Source organism: Abramis brama (genome assembly GCF_963993115.1).
Source record: "Abramis brama genome assembly, chromosome: 21".
In the NCBI taxonomy this organism is placed as follows: domain Eukaryota; kingdom Metazoa; phylum Chordata; class Actinopteri; order Cypriniformes; family Leuciscidae; genus Abramis; species Abramis brama.
In genome coordinates, this window is record NC_139983.1 from 14,845,271 (window position 1) to 14,865,742 (window position 20,472).

A 20,472-nucleotide genomic window follows, 5' to 3' on the forward strand; every position below is an offset into this window, starting at 1 on the left:
TCTTGTACCTTCTGAAGTTGCTGTGAGATGAAGATTTTGCGGATAAGTCTCTAGTCAGACTAGATGCAGGACTATGGACTATGTATTTTATTGCTGACAGGCCGATCACTGGCACATTGTCAGTCATGTCAGCCCAGAGGTCATTTAGTTTCTTTCTTTCTTTAGTCATTTAGTGGCTTTCTTTGAAGTCTACCAGAAACTTCATAACATGTCATAAGTTGTAAGCCAGTGTAAACACAGATTGGGGGCATTTGCATCCTGTTTAAAGTCCATAAAGTGGTATGTTTCAGGGTGATATTCAGTGTATGGCCTTCAGGAATTGAATGGATCCTTGGATAGGAAGTTTGCTAAAACAATACGGCTACTTATTGTAAATCAATAAGTCAATAAACAATCAATCAAATAAATCAATAAACACGCATGAAATATTGATTTGATGCAAGAAGATACTAGATTCTAATATTCTAATTGTAAAAGATCATACTAATATGATTATGCAGATTTGCTAAAAAAAAAAAGGTTTTTTTTTCAGGATTCTTTGATTAATGCAAAGTTATAAAGAACATCATTTATATAAAATCAAAACATTCTGTAATATTATGCGAAATGTGTGCATTTCATTTAAAGGATTAGTTCACCCAAAAATTCTGTCTTTAATTACTAACCCTCATGTCGTTCCAAACCCGCAAGACCTTCGATCATCTTCATAACACAAATAAAGATATTTTTGATGAAATCTGAGAGCTTTCTGACCCCCCAATTTATGACAGAACTTTCATTTTGGGGTGAACACTCCCTTTAATGCACCCTTGCTGAATAAAAGTATTAAATTCTTTTACAAATTTATTTGTACAAATCTGGCAATATCTCTAAAAGAATCCTGTCGTCACCTGCGCACAATGAATTCTGGGGAAGGCTAAGCCGCGAAGGATCCATCTGTTTTATCCTTCATTGCTCAGGAAACGAAGGATGCATTTCGAAGCCATATTTGAAAGAGCCTTCGAATTGGGACAGCCTTCGTCGCGCCGCTGTGACATAATCGGCCTTCGAAAGCGGCCTTCAAAGGATGCAGCCTCTCTATTGGGAAGCAGTGAGAAACTGTGTATTAGCGCTGTGACAAGTGGTCCATATCCTGCCTCTTATTGGATTTTTAACAGACTTTTTACTGACGGAAAAGACAAGCACAGAACAGCACAAAGACCGAGAAGTTCTGAGAACTGTTTAATAAGGGATTACCAGTGAGATTTACTTCTTCAGTTTCACTGCAAAACTGATCATTGCTCTCTCTCCCCCTTTCTTTCTTTCTGTCTCTCTCTCTTCCGCTCCTTTATTTTCTCACACTCTCTCACAGATAAGCACCTCTCACCTCTCGCCCAGTTACCAGTAGGTCGGGATTGATTTGGTGATTGTGGAAGCCCTTTTGACACTCCATGAAAAACGATCCAAATAAACCCCCCTCTTTCCTCTCTTTTGCGCTTTTCTTTTTTTCTTCAGCCTCTTCATGTTGAGTAGCGCCTCTAAAGTTCAAAGACTGTAGAAAGCTGTGCCTGCATTTAAAAATGCTTCTGTTGGTAAATTGGTTCAATGAGGCTTAGTGATTATAACTTTTTTTCATTTTTGGAAAACCGTCATGATGCTAGTTTTTTTGCTAGGGCAATGGTTTGCAGTTGCCAAGATGACCAAACTGCCTTTTTAGCACATTGTTATGCAGTTTTAACACATTGCTATGCAGGGTGTTCTGTGTGGTTGAAGGGGAGTTCTGGGAAGTTGCTTGATGATTGCAAGGTTGTTCTGTACAGTTACAAGGGTGTTTTGGGAGGTTGCTAGGTGGTTGCTGGGGTAGTCTAGGTTGTTGCTAGGTGGTTGTAAAGTAATATTGTACTTTTCCTCATCAAATCCCTTGATTTGCTCATTTGAGTTGCATGTGCTAACAATGAACAAGTCAATAGCTGTATCCAAAATAGCATATTCTCTTGAGTAGGTACTTATTTTCAATAAGCAATTTATGACTGCTAAAAAGTATGTTCTATATAGTATGGTACAATGGGGCTAAAGGTACACTTTAAGAAAAAATGTGCTTTTCACTATTCCCATTGTGTATAAAAAATATGTTCGTATTGAACATTTATGGAGCAACAGATTTTGTGTGAAAAATCATAAAAGTGGCAAAAGGCACAAACTATTGATACAAATACTTTAGCTAAAATATGTTTTTAATAATGTCCAAGTTAATACTTGTTCAACAATCACTTTAACAACGTTTGCACTATTTTCTGTTTATTTTGATGAATAAAATAATTCATTTTTGTTCAATAAATATACTGTCATTAAAATATGTTAATATAAAAATATATTTTAAAAATACTTACAATTCTTTTAAAAAGTAAAGATTCTGAAAGCATTGAAGGAGATCCCATAATAATTATAATATAGATTTACAGTTGTAACATTAAATCACATTTTATTATATGATATGATTAATATATATATATATACCTTCTTTTTTTTCTTTTTTTTTCTTTCTTTCTTTATTTTTAAATATGATGGTTTCATTATAAAATGGTGATTATCTCTTAGGTGGACACCCAACTTGATATATATTTAACATTTGAATCTAACCATCTAACCATATTCTTCCGTTATTGAAAAACTTGCTTTAATTACCTCGAACAAAACTGAAAATCATTCAGAAGACATTGGTCTCAAAATATATTCAATAATATTCGATTCGAGCGATTCTCATTTGCTACTTAAATCTACAACATTTTAAAAAAACATAAAATATTATTAGCACAAATTAGCACAGAATAAACTATGCGTTGCTGCCCACGATCGCATCAAGGATCAGACAAATTTCCACGTGCATCTTGAAAAGCGGATGTTTTGTAAAGTGCTGCGGCAGGAAGTTAAACCAAGGGAGCCTTTTTCCCCGTGGAGCCTCTAGCCCCGTTGTACCCTATCAATGTAATCCGGACGTACTACATCTCCCATGTTGACATGATCATGTGACCTATCAGCGTCAATTGCGTCACTTCACTGCCAATCACAAATCCTCTCCTGGGACCTCATGGAAGAAAAGTGTCTATCGTATACATATGTTTGCCTACTCTTTTATGAGTTCTTTGAATTTGGACATACTAGTTGCCACATACTGTTTTTCGCCTACTATATAGGAAGAAAGTATGTGATTTTTGAAGCAGCTTATGTTTTTCATGACAGTGACCAATAAGGAGGATGGAAGTCTTGGTGAAATGCCCCTGTTACCCGGAGTGAACTTTTCCCCTCACTGTGACTTAGTGTGACCTTTGGGTTGTTATAGCACTTCAAGTTTGCATTGAATCATTCCAGGCCAATAGGACTATGACACAAAAACATTATTGATGTGCTTTGACATGCATTGGAAATGATTGCATATTCCCTGGTCAAGTCCACAGTAAAAGCTGCATAGAAATGCAGAATAATTTCACACCTTAAAAGTTTGCAGACCAAAATTAGTAATACCTTCTTTCTACAAGCCTCGTATTCATCAAGTGGACGACAAGTTAAAACTAACTTTTGTTTTTGAATTCTGATTAATTACAGCGAGACACGTCTCACAAATTTTTTACTAGCCGCAACAGTTTGAAATTCAAGGGCTTAGTCACTTGCTTGCTGAGAAGAAAGGCTGTCAGGATTGGACGTAGCTGTGGAACTCTTTCAGTAATGCTTTTCAGACCTTATTATTCTCAACACTTGGAAGTGTTCACTGGAATGAGAACGCTGTCTCCTGCCCGCCTTCCCTTCCCTGCTGTCTTGCACGTTTCCTCTTTTATCTCCTCTTTGTTCTACAAGAGTTGTATCAAAATGAATGTGACAAAACTGAGCCGTGTTTTGAATATGTAGTCACATCTACTATGTGTATGAGAATGCGTATATGTACTTTCATATCAGTGTGTGTCTGTATCTGCACTCTTTGTCCTTTCATCCTTTCCTATCGTTCCCTTACTGTAACGTTATCAGGGTTATCGATAGTCTCATATGATAAATATGACATCACAACCATTTGCACAAAAAAGAAACTATCCAGGTTCAAAAGTTAAGATCAATTGATTTAAAACATTTTTTTTAATAATTTAGAATTTCAACTCATCCCTCATTTTATTTAAAAAGGTAAAAAAAATACTGTGAGGCACTTACAATGTGTCTCGAGTCTTGTTGCTGCAGAAAAGAAACAGGATCTCTGTGTAGCAGTCTTTATTACAAATAAACTCAAACTACTATAAATGCTCAGGAATCTTTAGAACTTCAAAACAGGAACAGAACAACCATCCAAAATAGCAACATCGACAGACAACTAGACAGGACTAAACTCAGGCTTAAATACAGGCAAACAAGAAGAACTAATGAGATTGATAAACAAGACACATCTGAATTCAACAAACACATCAGTAACGGAGGGGATGGAGAAAGACAGAACTAATTAACAGGTAGAAGATTAACTAGGAAATTAAGAAAAAACAGGAAAAACAGGTAAAAAACAAACTCTGAACATGAACAAATAAACTCAACTCTGGACACAATGAAGGGAATGGGGCTAATTTTATGAGAATTTAAAAGGAGAATTTCCTCAAAAAATTTGCAAACAGTTATCACATTTGGTTTTGGTTTCTGTTCCTGTTACTCTTTGGGGCTGTTTACACGACACCGTTTTCAACTAAAAACGTAAAACTTTTTATGCGTTTTGGCCGTTTGTTTACACGGCAACAGCGTTTTGGGTGCCTGAAAACGCAAACTTTTGAAACCGGGTTTCAAAGTGCAAGTTTTTGAAAACGGTCTCTGTGTATACAACAAAAACACGAATCTCTGAAGACGATGTCATCATGCACATGCGTATTACGTGTTCAATTTATAGTGTTTCATCGCCATCTAATGGCCTGGAGCAGAATACAGCGTTTTTAGTCGTTTTCGCGGATCTGTGTGAATGGGGAACGTTTTGGCAATGGTGTCGTCTGTACGCGGAAAACTCAAAGGAAAACTTATCGGTTTTAAGCATATCGTTGTCGTGTAAACGTACCCTTAGTTTGTATGTTCTTATTTCCTGTTTCTTTTGTTCTCTTTGTTCCCATTGCTAGTTTGTTTCTATAGTTACTATTGCTAATCGTCATCAACTGTGTCTTGTTTAGTTCCTCGTTTACCTTTGTATTTAATGCCCTCAGTTTCCTTAGTTTGTTGTTGATTTACTCAATCTATGATTTACATCTATGAGGTTTCTACCAATATTTAATAATTTTTCAATTCCATTGCTTTTTCAAAATAAAGGTCTGAACACGCCTTATGACTCTGATAAATATTCTTGTTGCAAATTAATAAATTACTGTGCTTCTGTCATTTATATTTGTATCGGAAATCTGTCACCAAATATGAAAACTAAAGTCTGTAAGCTTTTAAATGGTATATAGTTTGTCAATATTACTTTAGGTTTAGAATATAATTTTTTTAAATACTGGCAAACGTTCCAATAGCCTACTGGTTCAAACGAACCGGCCCCAGTTTAAACTAACACTAATTTGTCTTTGTAATGTACATACTTTTTGAACACTAACAGGCCTAGATAATGTGAATGTAGCTTGGCTTTGTCAACGGTTTAACCCTCAAAACATATTTTTGTCAGAACACATGGCTACTTTTGAAAATCTGTCTAAAGAAAAACATGCTTTACATGTTTACAGGAGAAAACATAGATCCCCATATATGTTTTCTTCATGTAATAAACAGTAAATGAATGAATGTGGGAGTGTTTCTCTAGGCCAGAGGCTTAGCTCCAGGGGATCAGCCTGAAAATGTACCTTTTGCATTTCACCTGCCATTACTCAGATTTCACAGTTGATAAATAGCTGCTTTGTCATAATTGTTCTGGAATTCTTCCTGTCTTTGAATTAGCTGAAGCAATGACAGAAACATTGAGAGAAGGAGTGCAAAGAGAGCGCACAATAGAGGGTTGTGTTGTCATGGCGGTGACATTACCTGTCTTCTCTAGAGGTAGATGCGTAAATTTTCATTTCAGTCATTCTTTCATTCTCTACAGCGGCTGCTTTGAACCTACATGAGTCAGATGAGTGACTAAGAAGTCACATTGAAATGTATTCATTTCTGCCTGTGATGCCACCCCAGCTAACAATGGGGGGTCCGCTCTAAAAGCTACATGCCTTCCAGCATCAGGGAGAAATGTCTGGGGAAACCTCGTCTCTATCTTTTTTTTTTTTAAACAAGGTCCCAGCCAACATAAAGCATATGTAAATATACAGTGGGGAACAAAAGTCTGAGTCCACATTAAAAATCTGGGATCCAAAATCTGATTTAAACCTGAAAAGTATTTTTATATTTAAACAAGAAAAGGTCAAATAATAATTTCAAAGGAATTTTAAATAATTTGAAAATGAACATTTTAGATAAATCACTAATCAAATAAGTAAATCTGACAAAACTGAAAACTGTGTTCTCCTTCCATTGAAGCTCAAGATGCTCTTTGGATAATCTCAAATCGTGCTGGAGAACATGATCATCAGGGGCCGGATTCGCGAAAATCTTCTTAAGAAAGAAGTTCTTAAAAATTCTTGGAACATTCTTATGAACTTCTCAGAATTTACGTTAAGTACAATTCTTGAAAAATTCTTTAGAAGTCCTCAAATATATTTTTTAAGAACATCTCAAAATTACAGGCTTTGGTGTTATTTGATTGAAAGGCGGGTATTGCTGAAGACTCGCTGAATGAAAAACACCTGAAAGCCGGTCTTTTTGCACATTTGCACGGCCTGCAGATTACCATAAATATCATAATAAGCGTGCAGAGTATTTATGTCGCAACTGGCTTGACACGAGTTAATCACTCAGCGTCATGTTTTTAATGTGCCATGTCAAGTTACAAATTAGAATTAGAATTAGCCTTTATTGTCATTTCATCGGGATACAACGAAATTTCAGAGACTCTTCAGCGGTGCTACAATACATACACGATCCCATTCCATTTATAAACCTAAGTGCAGCAGGTAAGACAAAAAAGCACAAGTTAAAGGTTTCAAACAGATATTACACACTGCGCACTAAAATCGTTATTTAAAAAAAGCCTGTCTCAGATGCAGTGGTCTTTCTTATTTATTTGTGCTCCGTCTTTCTTGCACTCTCTCTAGTGAATGCGTCCTGTATTTGTGTGTGCTGGCTAGTTCTAGCTTGAGTGAGCGCATCACATACGCTCAAATGATCGATCGGTGTCACCAGAGTATTCGTATACATATTGTAGTAGTAGTAATATGTATTGTATTTAGCTAGCTAGCTAGCTAGTGTTATGTTGTAATGTTTAATCTTTGAAACTATTCACTAAACATCTTACATTTTGCTATTTAAGACAGGTTGGAGGTTATCCTAACTTTAAGAAGTTATCTACAATGATTTTAAGAACATTCTTTTCGAGATGAACAATCTTAAGAAAAAAAAGATAAGAACATTCTTAAAGTTTTTGGGAATATAAATATTCGTATCTTTTTTCTTAATTTAGAAAATAAGAAAAAATTGTCAGTTAAGAAGAATTTTTTTCTTAAGAATTTTTTGTGAATCTGGCCCCAGGTTCATACATCTCAACAGACATTATTAATATTCACATAAAAAAAATTATTATTTTCATTCCAACTATTAATTAGAAAATAGAAGCATTTTCACTAGTGGTCTCAGATTCTTTTGGACCTATACTGTATATTGGTTATATCTCTCCATCTTTTCTCCTTCTCCCACTCCCACCGAGGAAGGAAGGCATTGTGTCTCTATGACTCAGATGGAAGAATAAATCTCCATTTTTGTCAGGCTAGTGAACACAATAAAATGAAGTGACAGAAAAAGAAAGGGGGAGGATTGAGTTGAGGGAAAGGAAATATTTGAAGATGCCCTTAATGCATCATCCAGGACATTTCCACTCCTCTAACACCAATTCAACAAATCAGTCTTAACATATTTGAGCACTTTTTTTTGTTTGGTTAGGGTGTTTGGGGTGGTTGCAAAGTTGTTCGCTGAATTCACCTCGAAGTCAGCAATCACATAGTATAATAAAAATAATAGTACACTTTCCTTAACAAGCTGCACAATTTGAGGAATCTTTCCTGTCTGTAGTCTGTAACAGTGCAGAATGAAGCTTAACACTTTGCATTAGAGAAAAATGAACACTGAAAAATAATAATCTGGGTTTTCACCTCCAAAGCCATTTTTCTTCCCATTTGGGAAAGGGAAAGAGAAAAAGAAAGGAAGAGATCGAAAGACATTAATCAGGAGAAAGTCTTTGGTCTTCCAGAGCCAGCGAGCGCTCGTCTCGGAGACTGATGGCAGAGCGTCTGTTCTCCGCATTGTTTTCTCTCAGACGTGGGTGTTGCGTCTTGCTGAGCAAATTGAAATCGTCAAGTGGCATGGCTCATGCTAATTGCTCTGTGGAATGTGTAAAGTTTATTGAAGGCTGCAATTGTGGAACTGCCCGCACTTAAAAATCACGGCGTTCTACCGTCCCGCGGGTTACCGGCTCCGCTACAGAGGTGTGCCTGAAAAGATTTGTGCAGCTGTTCCGCATGCATGATCGGAGATAAAACACCTATAGTGCTTTGTGCTGCTGCTGCATTGATGTGCCCTTCAAAAATGTCTTGCTCTGTTTTATGTCCGCTTTACTGAAAATGCCAAAACAAATAAACAATCCCTGGCTTCAAGGTCTTATCTGGACGCGTCCCTCGGGTTCACCTCGTAACTCTAGTGCTCTCTCCGACTGCTCACAGGGGGGTCTGAGGTCAGTGGGAATGGGATTTGTGCGTGACGGTCACACAGTAAACTGCACAATCCGCTGACCTCAGAACAGTGGCTCAGTCAGGCTCTAGAAGTCATTTTCTGAAATGTGTTTGTCCCTGTTATATAAAGTGCAGCCTGGTTTCTCTGCTTCTTCACAGTACGTTCTATATATACTCTATGAAGTTAGAGGCTGCATATTATAGTATTAAGCTGCATGCTTTCAGCGCGTGTGTGCAGTCCGGTTAGCTTCCACATTTATAGTCGCCACCATGTGTCTGGTTTCTATTACCGGCTGTACAGGCCTCAGAAAGCCATGGCTAAGCACAGAGCGCTATTTCCTGTTTTTGCCTCGCCCGTTGCATGATATACTGTTCTCAAGTGTGTGAAATGTGAACGGTTGCCATGGCGATGGCAAGCCCCGGCCAGGGGAGCGAAAGGAAGCGAGAGGAAGGAAGTCGTCCGGAGATCTTACATAGAGTGCATGGAGCTGAAGAACTCACTAAGATGTCTTAAAGAGCTGTTTAATTATTCATTCATCTCAACTCAACACACCGGCTCATTTTACAGAGCAGACCCACAAATAAAAAAACAGGAGGGAAGGTCTGTGCCTGACAGCTCTTTTATTTTCATAGCAATTGAGTGCAACAGTCGGGTTTTGAAAGTAAAAACTCCATTCATTTTTTCCATAAGGAAATTGATTTTGAACGATAACTTTCAGGATAAACCTTTCAGGACAGACAACTGTGAGCTACGAGGTTGTTAATCCATGGTATTTGCTTCCTAACCCTTCTGGTGACGCCGTCAGCCCACATTATTTCAGTTTATTTTCAAAATAGTTCTCTCCCTCACTAAAACTGTTAAATACACACAGTCTTGTTGTCACAGTTATGTTCAGTTTGTTTTGGTTTTCACTCGTCACGTGTGTTTCTTTGTTCTAGTTTCCCGCCACTCTTCAGTCACCATGGACACTAACACTCATCATCACAGCTGTTTGTCTTTTAGTTCATCATCTCTGTGTATTTAAGTTCCTACTTGTAGTGTTCAGTTCTTCGTCAGGTTTTATGTTTATGTTTGTGCGCTGTTTCGCACGTTGGCTATTATCCTTGTGTTTATCTAATACCTTGTATTGCCTTCATCATCGTCTTCCTTAAACTCAGCGTTTCACTTGTACTTTTGTCTTTTTGTCCGATTTTCTAAAACTTATTTTCTTCAAATCAAAGTTTCTAGTGTTGTGATTCACTTTGTAGGTGATTGGCTTGGTTCATGGCTTAAAATTCTTTAACGAAGACTATTATAAAATAACTATGGGAAAATTGAATAAAAAAAATACTTCCCGAACCAGTCAAAGGGATAGTTCACTCAAAAATGAAACTTCTGGCATAATTTACTCACACCTACCTGTATATTGTTTTAAAGGTCCCGTTTTTCCTGCGTTTTTGAAGCTTTGATTGTGTTTACAGTGTGCAATATAACATGTGTTCATGTTTCGCGTGTAAAAAAACACAGTATTTTTCACACAATTTACTTATCTGTATAGCGCTGTTTTCACTGTCCTAAAAACGGGCTGATGACTTCCTTGTTCTATGAAGTCCCTCCTTCAGAAATACGTAACGAGTTCTAATTGTGCCAGCGGTTCCTGTGTTGTGATTCGACAGCAGCTTAGTGCGCGTTGCCCGGAAAGGTCACGCCTCTTACCATAACGTGGAGATGCATGCGCTCAGTGTTACTGTAAACATGTCTTTAATATTACCTTATCAATTTGAGCCGGAATCAGACCTGGAGAACATAATAACAGCGTCTCGACGACATGGCGACAAACACACTCTACAAACGCAACTCTTCCTCTTTTCCGTGGGAGCGCAACAAGACCACGCCCCCTTTTTTGTGTATTCCTGTGGGCGGAGGTTAGTCAAAAAACTGTTCTAGTGACGTCATTAAAGCAGGAAGTAGAGGGATGTAGTCCAAACCGGCCGTTCGCTGTAGGCTTTGAAAGGGGACTTCTGTTAAATAAAATATCTCGCTTGGCATTGAACTTTGAGCTTTATAATTTTACAGGTATTATTTATGCTCTAACAGCAACATTACACACTAACTAAAGTTTGAAAAATGGGATCACGAAGAACAGGACCTTTAAACCACGACTTTCTTCTGTAGAACACAAAAGGTGAATGATGACCCTGAGCCCAAGCTCCAAAAGTTACAAAAAGCCATTAAATTAGTCCATATTCTTTGTTCACTATTTTCCATTCTGAAGTCAAATGATAACTCGTGTGAGGAACAGATATTCACTGAAAGTCTTCCCCTTCTCTTCTGTCTTATAACTGGTCACAATACACCAACATTAAATTTGTTTTATGTTTTAATTGCACAAGTGAGATTTTTAATATGCACATAATTAAATGACACCAATGAGGGAAATATTTATAAAGTTCGAATTTTTATTTTAGATGTGACATTTTGATTTTGAAATGAATTCTAGGCAAATTATGTTTGATTAAATGTATTATTTATTAAAGGGACAGTTCACCCAAAAATTCTGCCATCATTTACTCACTCTCAAATTGTTCTAAACCTGTTTTGTTTTTTTCTTCTGTTGAACACAAAAGAAGATATTTTGAAGAATATGGGTAACCAAACAGTCAATGGGCCCCACTGACTTCCATAGTATTTTTTTTGTTCCATACTATGGAAGTCAATGGGGCCCATGAACTGTTTTGGTTACCCATATTCTTCAAAATATTTTCTTTTGTGTTCAGCAGAAAGAAGAAATTCATACAGGTTTGGAACAACTTTAGTGTGAGTAAATGATGACAGAATTTTCCCTTTACTTTTTAATTAATTAATTGTTTCATGTGAAATTAGCTGTAAATGTTTAAAATAATCTTTCAATTTTCAGCAAATGCCTATTTAATTTTTATTTATCTTTTTACACAAAGACGATTTATAAAATAAAGTGTGCAAGTCATATGAGCTACTATATTTTAATGGTGCTTTTTGCCATTTTTTAAAGCTTGACAGCCCCATGGTCACTATCCACTTTTTCATTGTGTGGAAAAATGGGTTTAGAACGACTTGTGAGTGAGTAAATATGGTTGTGTGTGGGTGAACTATCCCTTTAAAGATGTCAGGGAGAGGATTGTCCAGCATGTGTGTTTAGCAGGGCTAGTAGAAGGGGGGAGGACAGAGCAAACGCTCTCTACTGTTTTAAGCTCTACTCGTGCGTGAGGAGGCCATTAGAGGCTCATAAAGCACACAGACGCTAGTGGCTTATCAGCTGGATTGTGGAGGGCAGCGTAGGGACAGGGTCATTATGAGAAGGGCTTGTCCCAGAGGGCACGAGACTGACTGGTGTCCACACACGTAGAGTGTCTCCGTTGTGTTTGATCCCATTCGGCTGATGTGTGTTTGGCTCCGCCACACCGCCCACAATCCTTGTTTGGGGATTTAAAGTCAGAAGGAGGGAGAAGGAAAACTGCTTGAGTGAACGCTGTTGTGTAGCAGCGGCTTTTCATGCTCCACTAGCATGTATCGACATGCACCAAAGCAAAGAGAGAAAACAACACAACTCCCTCCTGTGGGGTACCGCTGGGTAACTTAACACCCCATACTCTAAACAAGAACTGAGCTGATTTGGAGTACTGATGGTTGTGTAATTTGCCCACCCAAGTGTGTTTGTATCGTGTGTGTGTTTTAATGGCTACTACAATTCCATTCTGACTTTATACCTTGCATTGAAGGCTCTCTTTTCACTATCCATAATGATAAAAGGGGCATAAAGGCCATAACAAAATTAATAATGTTTCAGTAAGATTAGCGTTACTGAACGCTGGAGGTAAGCGTTTGTGTACATTAGCGTGTTAAAAGGAGTGAGGTAAGACTACAGTGAAATGTATCTGACAGCTATGTGGCCCCGTTACCAGTGACAGAGCAGGATTCATTTAGCAGCTAATGTGCCAACTGTAAGCCCTTAATCTCTGAGCACTCCCGAGGCCTACGCACCACCGCGGGGCCTGAGGCGGGCACCTGAGGGAAATTACTGACTTCTCTCAGAATTAGAGCAATTTCTGCATATCAACACAGACTACGTGATGGCACCCACACAAACACGCTCTTCGTGTTTATTCATCGCTGTAACATCGGATGCCTCCGGGCTTAGTTTATAGCGGTACAGCAGAGTCGACGCCTTTGAGGCGACCCACTCTGAATACAGAAGTCGCTTTAATCTTATGAAAATGAAGAGGCAGGACACCAAAATGTTGTCTGTTTTTCTGTTTTTAGCTTGCAATAGTTTTTAAAAGCAGTCTGATTCTCATCCTGCCGTGTGTGTGTGCTATAGATTTCGCCAACTCAAACAAAAACAACACTAGCTTTAGGAGTCCGACTGGGTTTATAGCCTCTGTAGTATTTCTGCCCCTCTGTCTTTTTCTCTCTCGTTCTCAGATTATTTCCCTTCCTCTGATATCTAACGGCTGGGTTCTGTTTGCCAACATGGTGTATTTTGGGAAGGCATTTTATGTTATTAACTGCGCAATTAAACTTAGTTGTTGCTGCAAACAAGCAAAACCCCATCCGCATCATTATAAAAATGGTAATTGAACTTTAACAGGGGTTTTTTTTTTTTCAGATGGAGGAACGTTCCTCTACTATGGCTCATTGCTTAACTGGGACAGCTGCTCTTGTGGATTCAGATCTGACGATCCATGCAATCGATTCTACTATGTAGCAGTCTCAGCATGAAAAAGAATCAGATACTCGGTTTACATTTTTAAAAGTAAAGGTTCTTTATTAGTATCTATGGTTCTGTGGTTTCTTATTATATTCTTCACAATAAGGAGAAAATGGTTCTTTTAAGAACTTTTCACCAAAAGGTTCTTTAGGGAACCCAAAATGGTTCTTCTATGGCAGGGGTGTCCAAACTCGGTCCTGGAGGACCAATGTCCTGCAAAGTTTAGCTCTAGCTTGCTTCAACACCCCTGCCTGGAAGTTTCTAGAATGCCTCGTAAGACCTTGATCAGTTGCTTCAGGTGTGTTTAATTGGGGTTGGAGCTGAACTCTGCAGGAGCAGGATTGGACACCCTTGATCTATGGCATCGCTTTGAAAAGCTTTCCTTTTAAGGGTGTGTTCACACTTGTAGTTCGGATCTCTTGGATCTCTCTTTTGGTTCGAACCAAAAAAAAGAAAATAATAAATTTAGTCCTGGTTCGCTTAGCGTTCACACAATCATTTTTAAAACCGAACCTAAAGATAAAAAAAAAAAAAAATAATATTTTGAGACGGAACTTGCCAAACATCCAAACCAATGCTGTTCTGGGCTAAATGCACTCTGCATTCTGTCCTTTTTAGGGTTGCATCTTGTGGTATCACGCCCCGTTTTCGATTCGTTTTGATGTCTTTTGTCCGTGTTGCGTTCATATTTCAGTCGAACCGCACCAGAGTTCGTTTGGAAGCGGACTTTTTCAGGGGTCTCGGCTTGCTTGTTTGGTGCGCACCAGGGTTCAGCTGGCAGCGTTCACACTTACAGTAATCAAATGAACCGCACTAACAGAGCAATCGCACAACGACTTTGTTGTTTTCCAACTTCATACCTCAACTCAACCTGATCTACAGGTTTATTTGCAAAAATGCTTGTTGTGATTAAAGACATACCACTTAAAGACGCTTAACCTTGTGGCCCTGACGCAAACGAGCAGACGTGGTGAGAGGCGTTAAGTCTGACACTAAAATGAACGCTGGGTCTCCACCCTGTGAATAATTCTTCAAGCACTTCAACATGTTCATTTGTCTGAAGAATCAAAGGGAGAGCTCACACGCCGTGCCTTCAAAACATGCACTGGCATCTCGCCTGCCTCTGTTTTACGCAGCTGGTGCCGACTTTAAAAAGAGCATTCGTTTGCTCGCATCTGCCTTCTGTCAGAGGGAGAGTTACATAACGTTGAGACCCGTGCGCTGTTTATCTTTTTGGCCTGACCTTGCTCCTGGTCACCGGAGCGAGAGGCGGGATCCGAACGCTCGGATATCAGTCTCGGTTGCCATGGCAGCCTGGTAAATAGTTGTGAAGCAGCGAGCGGAAGATTAGTCCCTAAGGAGGTCACTTGTCACTGTGTGACCTACAAAGGGCCCTTCAATCTCTGCCAATGTACTGACAGCAACTCGTCCTGAAATTATATCTTTAAACGACATTTTGTTTGGATTCGGTTCTGTGTCGTGGCAGTCGCTGCGACTCTATGAACAAAAAGGCATTCACTTTGTTTCTCCCTCTCAAGCCTTTATGTGTGTGATGTATGCGTTAGCCATCTCTGGAGTGCGTATATGGGCTATTATTTGGCAGTGAAAGGCAGAAGGACTTCTCACGGCACCCGGGAATCCATCACCACAGCCGAGCGCTTTTTGTAGCATGTAGGAGAATTGTTTAAGACGCCGGCATCACTTTGCACTGTTATTCCTGCCTCAATGCCTCAAGATAGCAGTGTATCATTGGACTGCTCCTTCCTTTTAATTCCGGCTAATGCTGACATTTATCACGCTGAAAATATTCAAGCTGAAAACCGATCCCCTCAAATCCAATATACTTCCTATAGTTCGTCTGGGAAAAGAATTAAGCTAAATGCATGGGCTTTATTGCACAACAGCAGGTGCCAAGTTTACAGTACAGGGAATTTGTCATCTGCATTTCTCATCGCCCTTACTCTTCCATTCAGCGTCTCTCTGTGTATTTATCTGTCTTTATCTCCTTTCTCACCGTGTCTCTCTCATTATACCCCGGAGGAGTGATTCCAGCGGATGCAGTATTAGATTAAATGAGCAGGCATGTAAATGCATGTTTCTCTGGCGCATTTCTACAAAGCTGTAGCCACCATTAAGTCTAGCTGGAGTTAATCTGGATTCTTTTATACTCGTTGAATCGGATATTTAGGCCGCAGACATTCCTCGAGCTGATTTCACATCAGGCAATGTATGTATGGTTCAATCTTCAGTCCTGGAACGAGAGATTCTCATGTGGCTCCCGAATGAGTTCAGCACCTGAAAAAAAGAAAAAGAAAATGAAGACAGGATTGGTGGGGGTGGGGGGGTTGCCTTTGGGTTGCACCTTATACAGTGATGCTTTTTTTTACATTAATTTTGATATTTAAGTACATAATATAATATTAATAATAATTTTAATATTTTTTAATCCATTACTTTTTTCTTTTTTTTTCAGTGAATTTACCTCACAAAAATACACAAATCATATGCATTCGTTTTATGGAACCATATGGTGTTTTTGGAGCTTGACAGCCTGTGGTCACTGTATGCTTTCATTATTTAACGGCAGATTGAACATTCTTTCAAATATTTCCTTTCATGTTGAAGAAACAAAGTCATACAGGTTTGGAGGGTGAAGATGAATAAATGGTAACAGATTTTTCCTTTTTGGGTGAACTATTAGGGGGCAAGATAGTATTTTTGTAAATTCTAATACACGATAAGAACTGTGTTGGTCTCTTTGGATTTGTGTTTATTGCTCTGACGGTACATTTCATAGCTTAAAAGCTGAGGATTTTCTCGCTATATCAAACTCAAGCTTTTAGTCAGTCACTCTATATGGCCTCTGACCTTGCTTACTTGAACCTGTTTTTACAGAAGTGTGCCAGTTGAATACAAAAGCTCCTTCAGTACACCTCCTCCTCCACTGGTGTTTATACAGAAAGCAGCCCAGTGGCCATAGAGCCCCATGTGCGGAGGCTGATTCTTGAGAGGATGTGGAGTCCCTGCTGTTTGGCTTTTGTGAGTAAAGAAGCGCTCGCTCAACAGAAGCACTGGTGCGTGTCATAGGCCCAAATGTACGAATCACGCAGCCCCCAGCTGTATTGTGAGAAAACAATGGCCAAAAGCACTCTCGCCCTGAAACTCTTTGTATAAGCAGCATTTTAAGGTACTTCTTACTGAGTGTGTAGTTTGCCCAAGGAGTCCTTTCAGTACAGCTTATCTAAGAAGAAAAAAAGACTGCAGTGAAATTTTATCTGAAGGAGTTCAAAATCATGTATAAAAAGGGAAAGTTAACACAAAAATGTAGGGTTCATTTACTTATGCTTGTGTTCCAAAGAAGCATTTAGAGATGATGGAGCTTTAAGGGTACATTATGAACTTTGATGCACTTTTTTTATGTACTTTCATAAGATCATATGAATGTGTCCGGAAAGAGTGGACTAAATGTTCCCTTAGACACCTGCTTTGTTGTGAATGACTCCCCCTGGTGGACAAATATTGCAAAGGCAGGTGCTGAAGTACTTTTATTTTATTTTTTAACTACTTGAGAAGCAGCAATGACTGTTTCCATCTGAGCATTCAGAGGGATCAACATTCAATTATTGATTAACATTAATAGTTATGTTTATTTTATATTATTTTTGCTGCTTTTTTAAAAGATTATTATTATTATTATTTTGGCAAGTAGTTTTTATTTTTACTTTTTATTTTTTTTCTCTTTGAGCTGGGAATTATGCAGATGTGATCTAAATGTTTTTGCTGTATGATTCTGATTCTTCTTTTTTTCGTCATTTTTGAAATTTTGTCAACCTCAAAATGTAATCTTGGTTACAAAGCTGAATTTGCAGCAGTGTTATTTTACTATCATTGAGATACTATTAAATGTTTTTATAGATATTTTGAATTAGTTTTTATTTTTGTTTATTTTGTTTATTTTTTTAAATTTTAGTACATCAAGTTAAACTAAATGGAAATGAGAAATGTTACCTTGGCCACTAGCTGAAATCAGTTTTAGTTCACTTTAATAACCCTGATTGCAGTAATGATGTAGAATACATCACACAAAAATGGATGTGCAAAATGTATGAATGTAAGTTTTTTAGTGGGAACAAACATTATGCTGATAATCAACTCAACAGTCCCCTTTTAGAATAGAGTTGTTAGAGAGAGAATAAAAGAGAAACTGACTTTTCAATACAGAATTGTGTATTAGGGCCACTGTTTCCAGGGCCATCTGCCACATACATTAATGTGCTTGAGAGGAAGGCAGAGAGAGAGAGAGAGAGCGAGCGAATGAACAGTCTGATAGCATTTGTGCACCGACTGCCTCTGCAGTGCCCTGTGAGAGCGCCAGGACACCTTCCCATGGGCATCGGCGTGACAGAAACGCCACTGAATCACTGCTGATGTTTGCACAGCTCCAGATTCTGCCTCGCAGTGAGCGTCCTGTCGCATGTGTGCACTGAGCTTCCTGGAAGTCACCATCCGCGATTCTTTATTTATTACCTGCTGTTAAACGCAGCATTATCCGCGCATAATGCCACATAGAAAATCTCGGTCAATGGTGTTAACGTGAAGCCATTCATTGCGATCGCAGATTTGATTTCTTTTCAATGGAGCTAGCCTTTGTTTAACAGCTCTCATGCACATAAAAGAGGGAACATCCCCAGGCACAAAAGCCTCACTGGCTTCCTTCCTGATGTGGCTGCACTGTGAATGTGCTTTGCTTTTGTGTCCTGCTGTTGTTTCTGATGCCTGGATGGATGGCTCGACATGAACCGCCTACAATGGGGCGAGATCATTAGCCATTCACTTTGCTAGCCCATCCACGCTAATTGGTGGAGAGACGCACATCTCTGTCAATTCTCATTGTGCACTTGGTTAGCTGGGACGGCCTCTGTCACAGGGCATCGCTTCACCTTGTTATGGCAGCGTGTTCCCTCAGGGTTTGGGGGGCGGGGTGAAGAGGGCACCCAGCCAGCCCAGATGTTCCTTTCGGCTTCACAACCACAACTCACTGTCACCTAGTTGAGTTCCGCTACTATGGCATACATAGGGGGACCAGTTGCCAAGGCAACAATGCTCCTGCCTAATGGCCAGATCAGTGTGGTGGATTCTAAATGGATGGTTATTTTGTGCTTTTTTTGTGTTCGCCATCTGCTACGAGTCCAGGTTGGTTTTCCAGATGGAGCTATATGTTGCCCCGTACTTGGACTGAGAGAAGGGCAGCGAGCATTAAGCCCGTTTGACTGCAGCGCTAAAAAATTGGCGTCCCTTGTTAACCCTTATTAAAGGAGGATGCTGCTCATCTGATATGCATTTTGGCACTTATATACATGTATGTACACTGCCCAGCCAAAAAAAGATTTGCTGTTTGGATTTAAATAGGCAAATGCTTAAGAGTGTATGATTGGATCATAATTGCAGTGATTATTATGTTTCTGGCATGTTATATGTTTGGCAACAGTTCTTCTAACCCTAATAGATGGATTGTGTAGCTTTTCATTTCTTAAACAAGCATGCAGGAAGACACATTATGGCCATATTCCAGGATGACAATGTCAAGATTCATCAGGCTCAAACTGGGAAAGAATGGTTGGGAGGGAGCATGAAGAATCATTTTCACACATGAATCGGCAGCTCTGAGTCCAGACCTTAAATTCATTGAAAGCCCTTGGGATGTGCCGGAGTAGACTTTATAGAGAACTTGACTCTTGCATTGTCAATACAAGATCTTGACCAAAAATTGGTTCACCTCTTGATGGAAATAAATGTTGTGATGTTATTTCCATCAAGAGGTGCATCAATTGTTTGGTCAAGATCTTGATAAATCACATTTTAGCTTGTTTGTAGAGAGTATATTTTGTACGTTCCTTTACATGAATGTAATGTCTTGCAATACTCTTTATTATCTTGAGGTATAAAATTCAATACAGTGCTCTTGTAGGGGAGGTCATTCAGAAAAAGTGAGCGCTTGTAGCATAATCAGCATTATAGAAAACAATCAAATAACAGCCCACTTCCCTGTAAAATCAAGTGACTGATTTACTAGACCTGGCAAATTTTTCTTTTCTTTTTTTATCCATTTTTAATTCAGGTGGTAGTACAATCTTTTTTGTAATTTTATCATCTGTCTGAGCTACTTTCTTCCTCACATTACAGAGGAAACTAGGAAAGCAATTAATTTTCCATTGGGTTTGTGGTTGTTTCCTGATTGAATGTGGAAAACAATTTGACTATCCATATTTAGATGGATTTAGAGAGTTCTGTTCCCTCACATTATTTTTTAAATAATACTTTCCCCCCCACTTTAGATATTATACTTATTATACACTATACGAATGTATAGGTCAAAAGTCTGGTTCTAAAGGGTAACAATTTATTTCGATAGTCCACTTTAGACATTATATTAACTATAAGTAACTTTGCAACTACATGTCAGTAGACTGTTAAGACTGTTATATAATAAGTTGACATGTACTTATAGTCAGTAGAATGTCTGTAGTTGACGTAGTTGCAAAGTTACTTATAGTTAATATAATGTCTAAAGTGGACTATCGAAATAAATTGTTACCCTTTAGAACCAGACTTTTGACCTATGCATTCGGTCTAGTCCACTTTGCAGTTTATTGTGTATTATTTAGACAAGAGCCCTGTCTGACATGCTAATGAACCAACCACTGTTTCTTTGTTTTTACGTACCAGTTAGTATTCGAAGTTGCAAAAGCCAGCTGAACAGATTGAAACTGATGATTTTGGACGGCTCTTGACTGTCTGATCCTATTTGAAACTACAGGGAAATTTCATCCTTGCAACATCAACAGCTGGAATTTAAACCATTTTAAGCTGATTTCTAAATGCTTAAACATGGTGTGATGCTTTTGAATTGACTTTGCTTTTGAATTGTTTGCATTACGGATTTGTGCTCCCAT

General features: G+C 38.6%; 1 protein-coding gene across 10 annotated transcripts in view; it reads left to right on the forward strand.

Moving 5' to 3' along the window:
* Positions 1-20,472, forward strand: part of foxn3 (forkhead box N3) — a 93,551-nt gene that overhangs the window by 66,418 nt on the left and 6,661 nt on the right. The window lies entirely within an intron of this gene.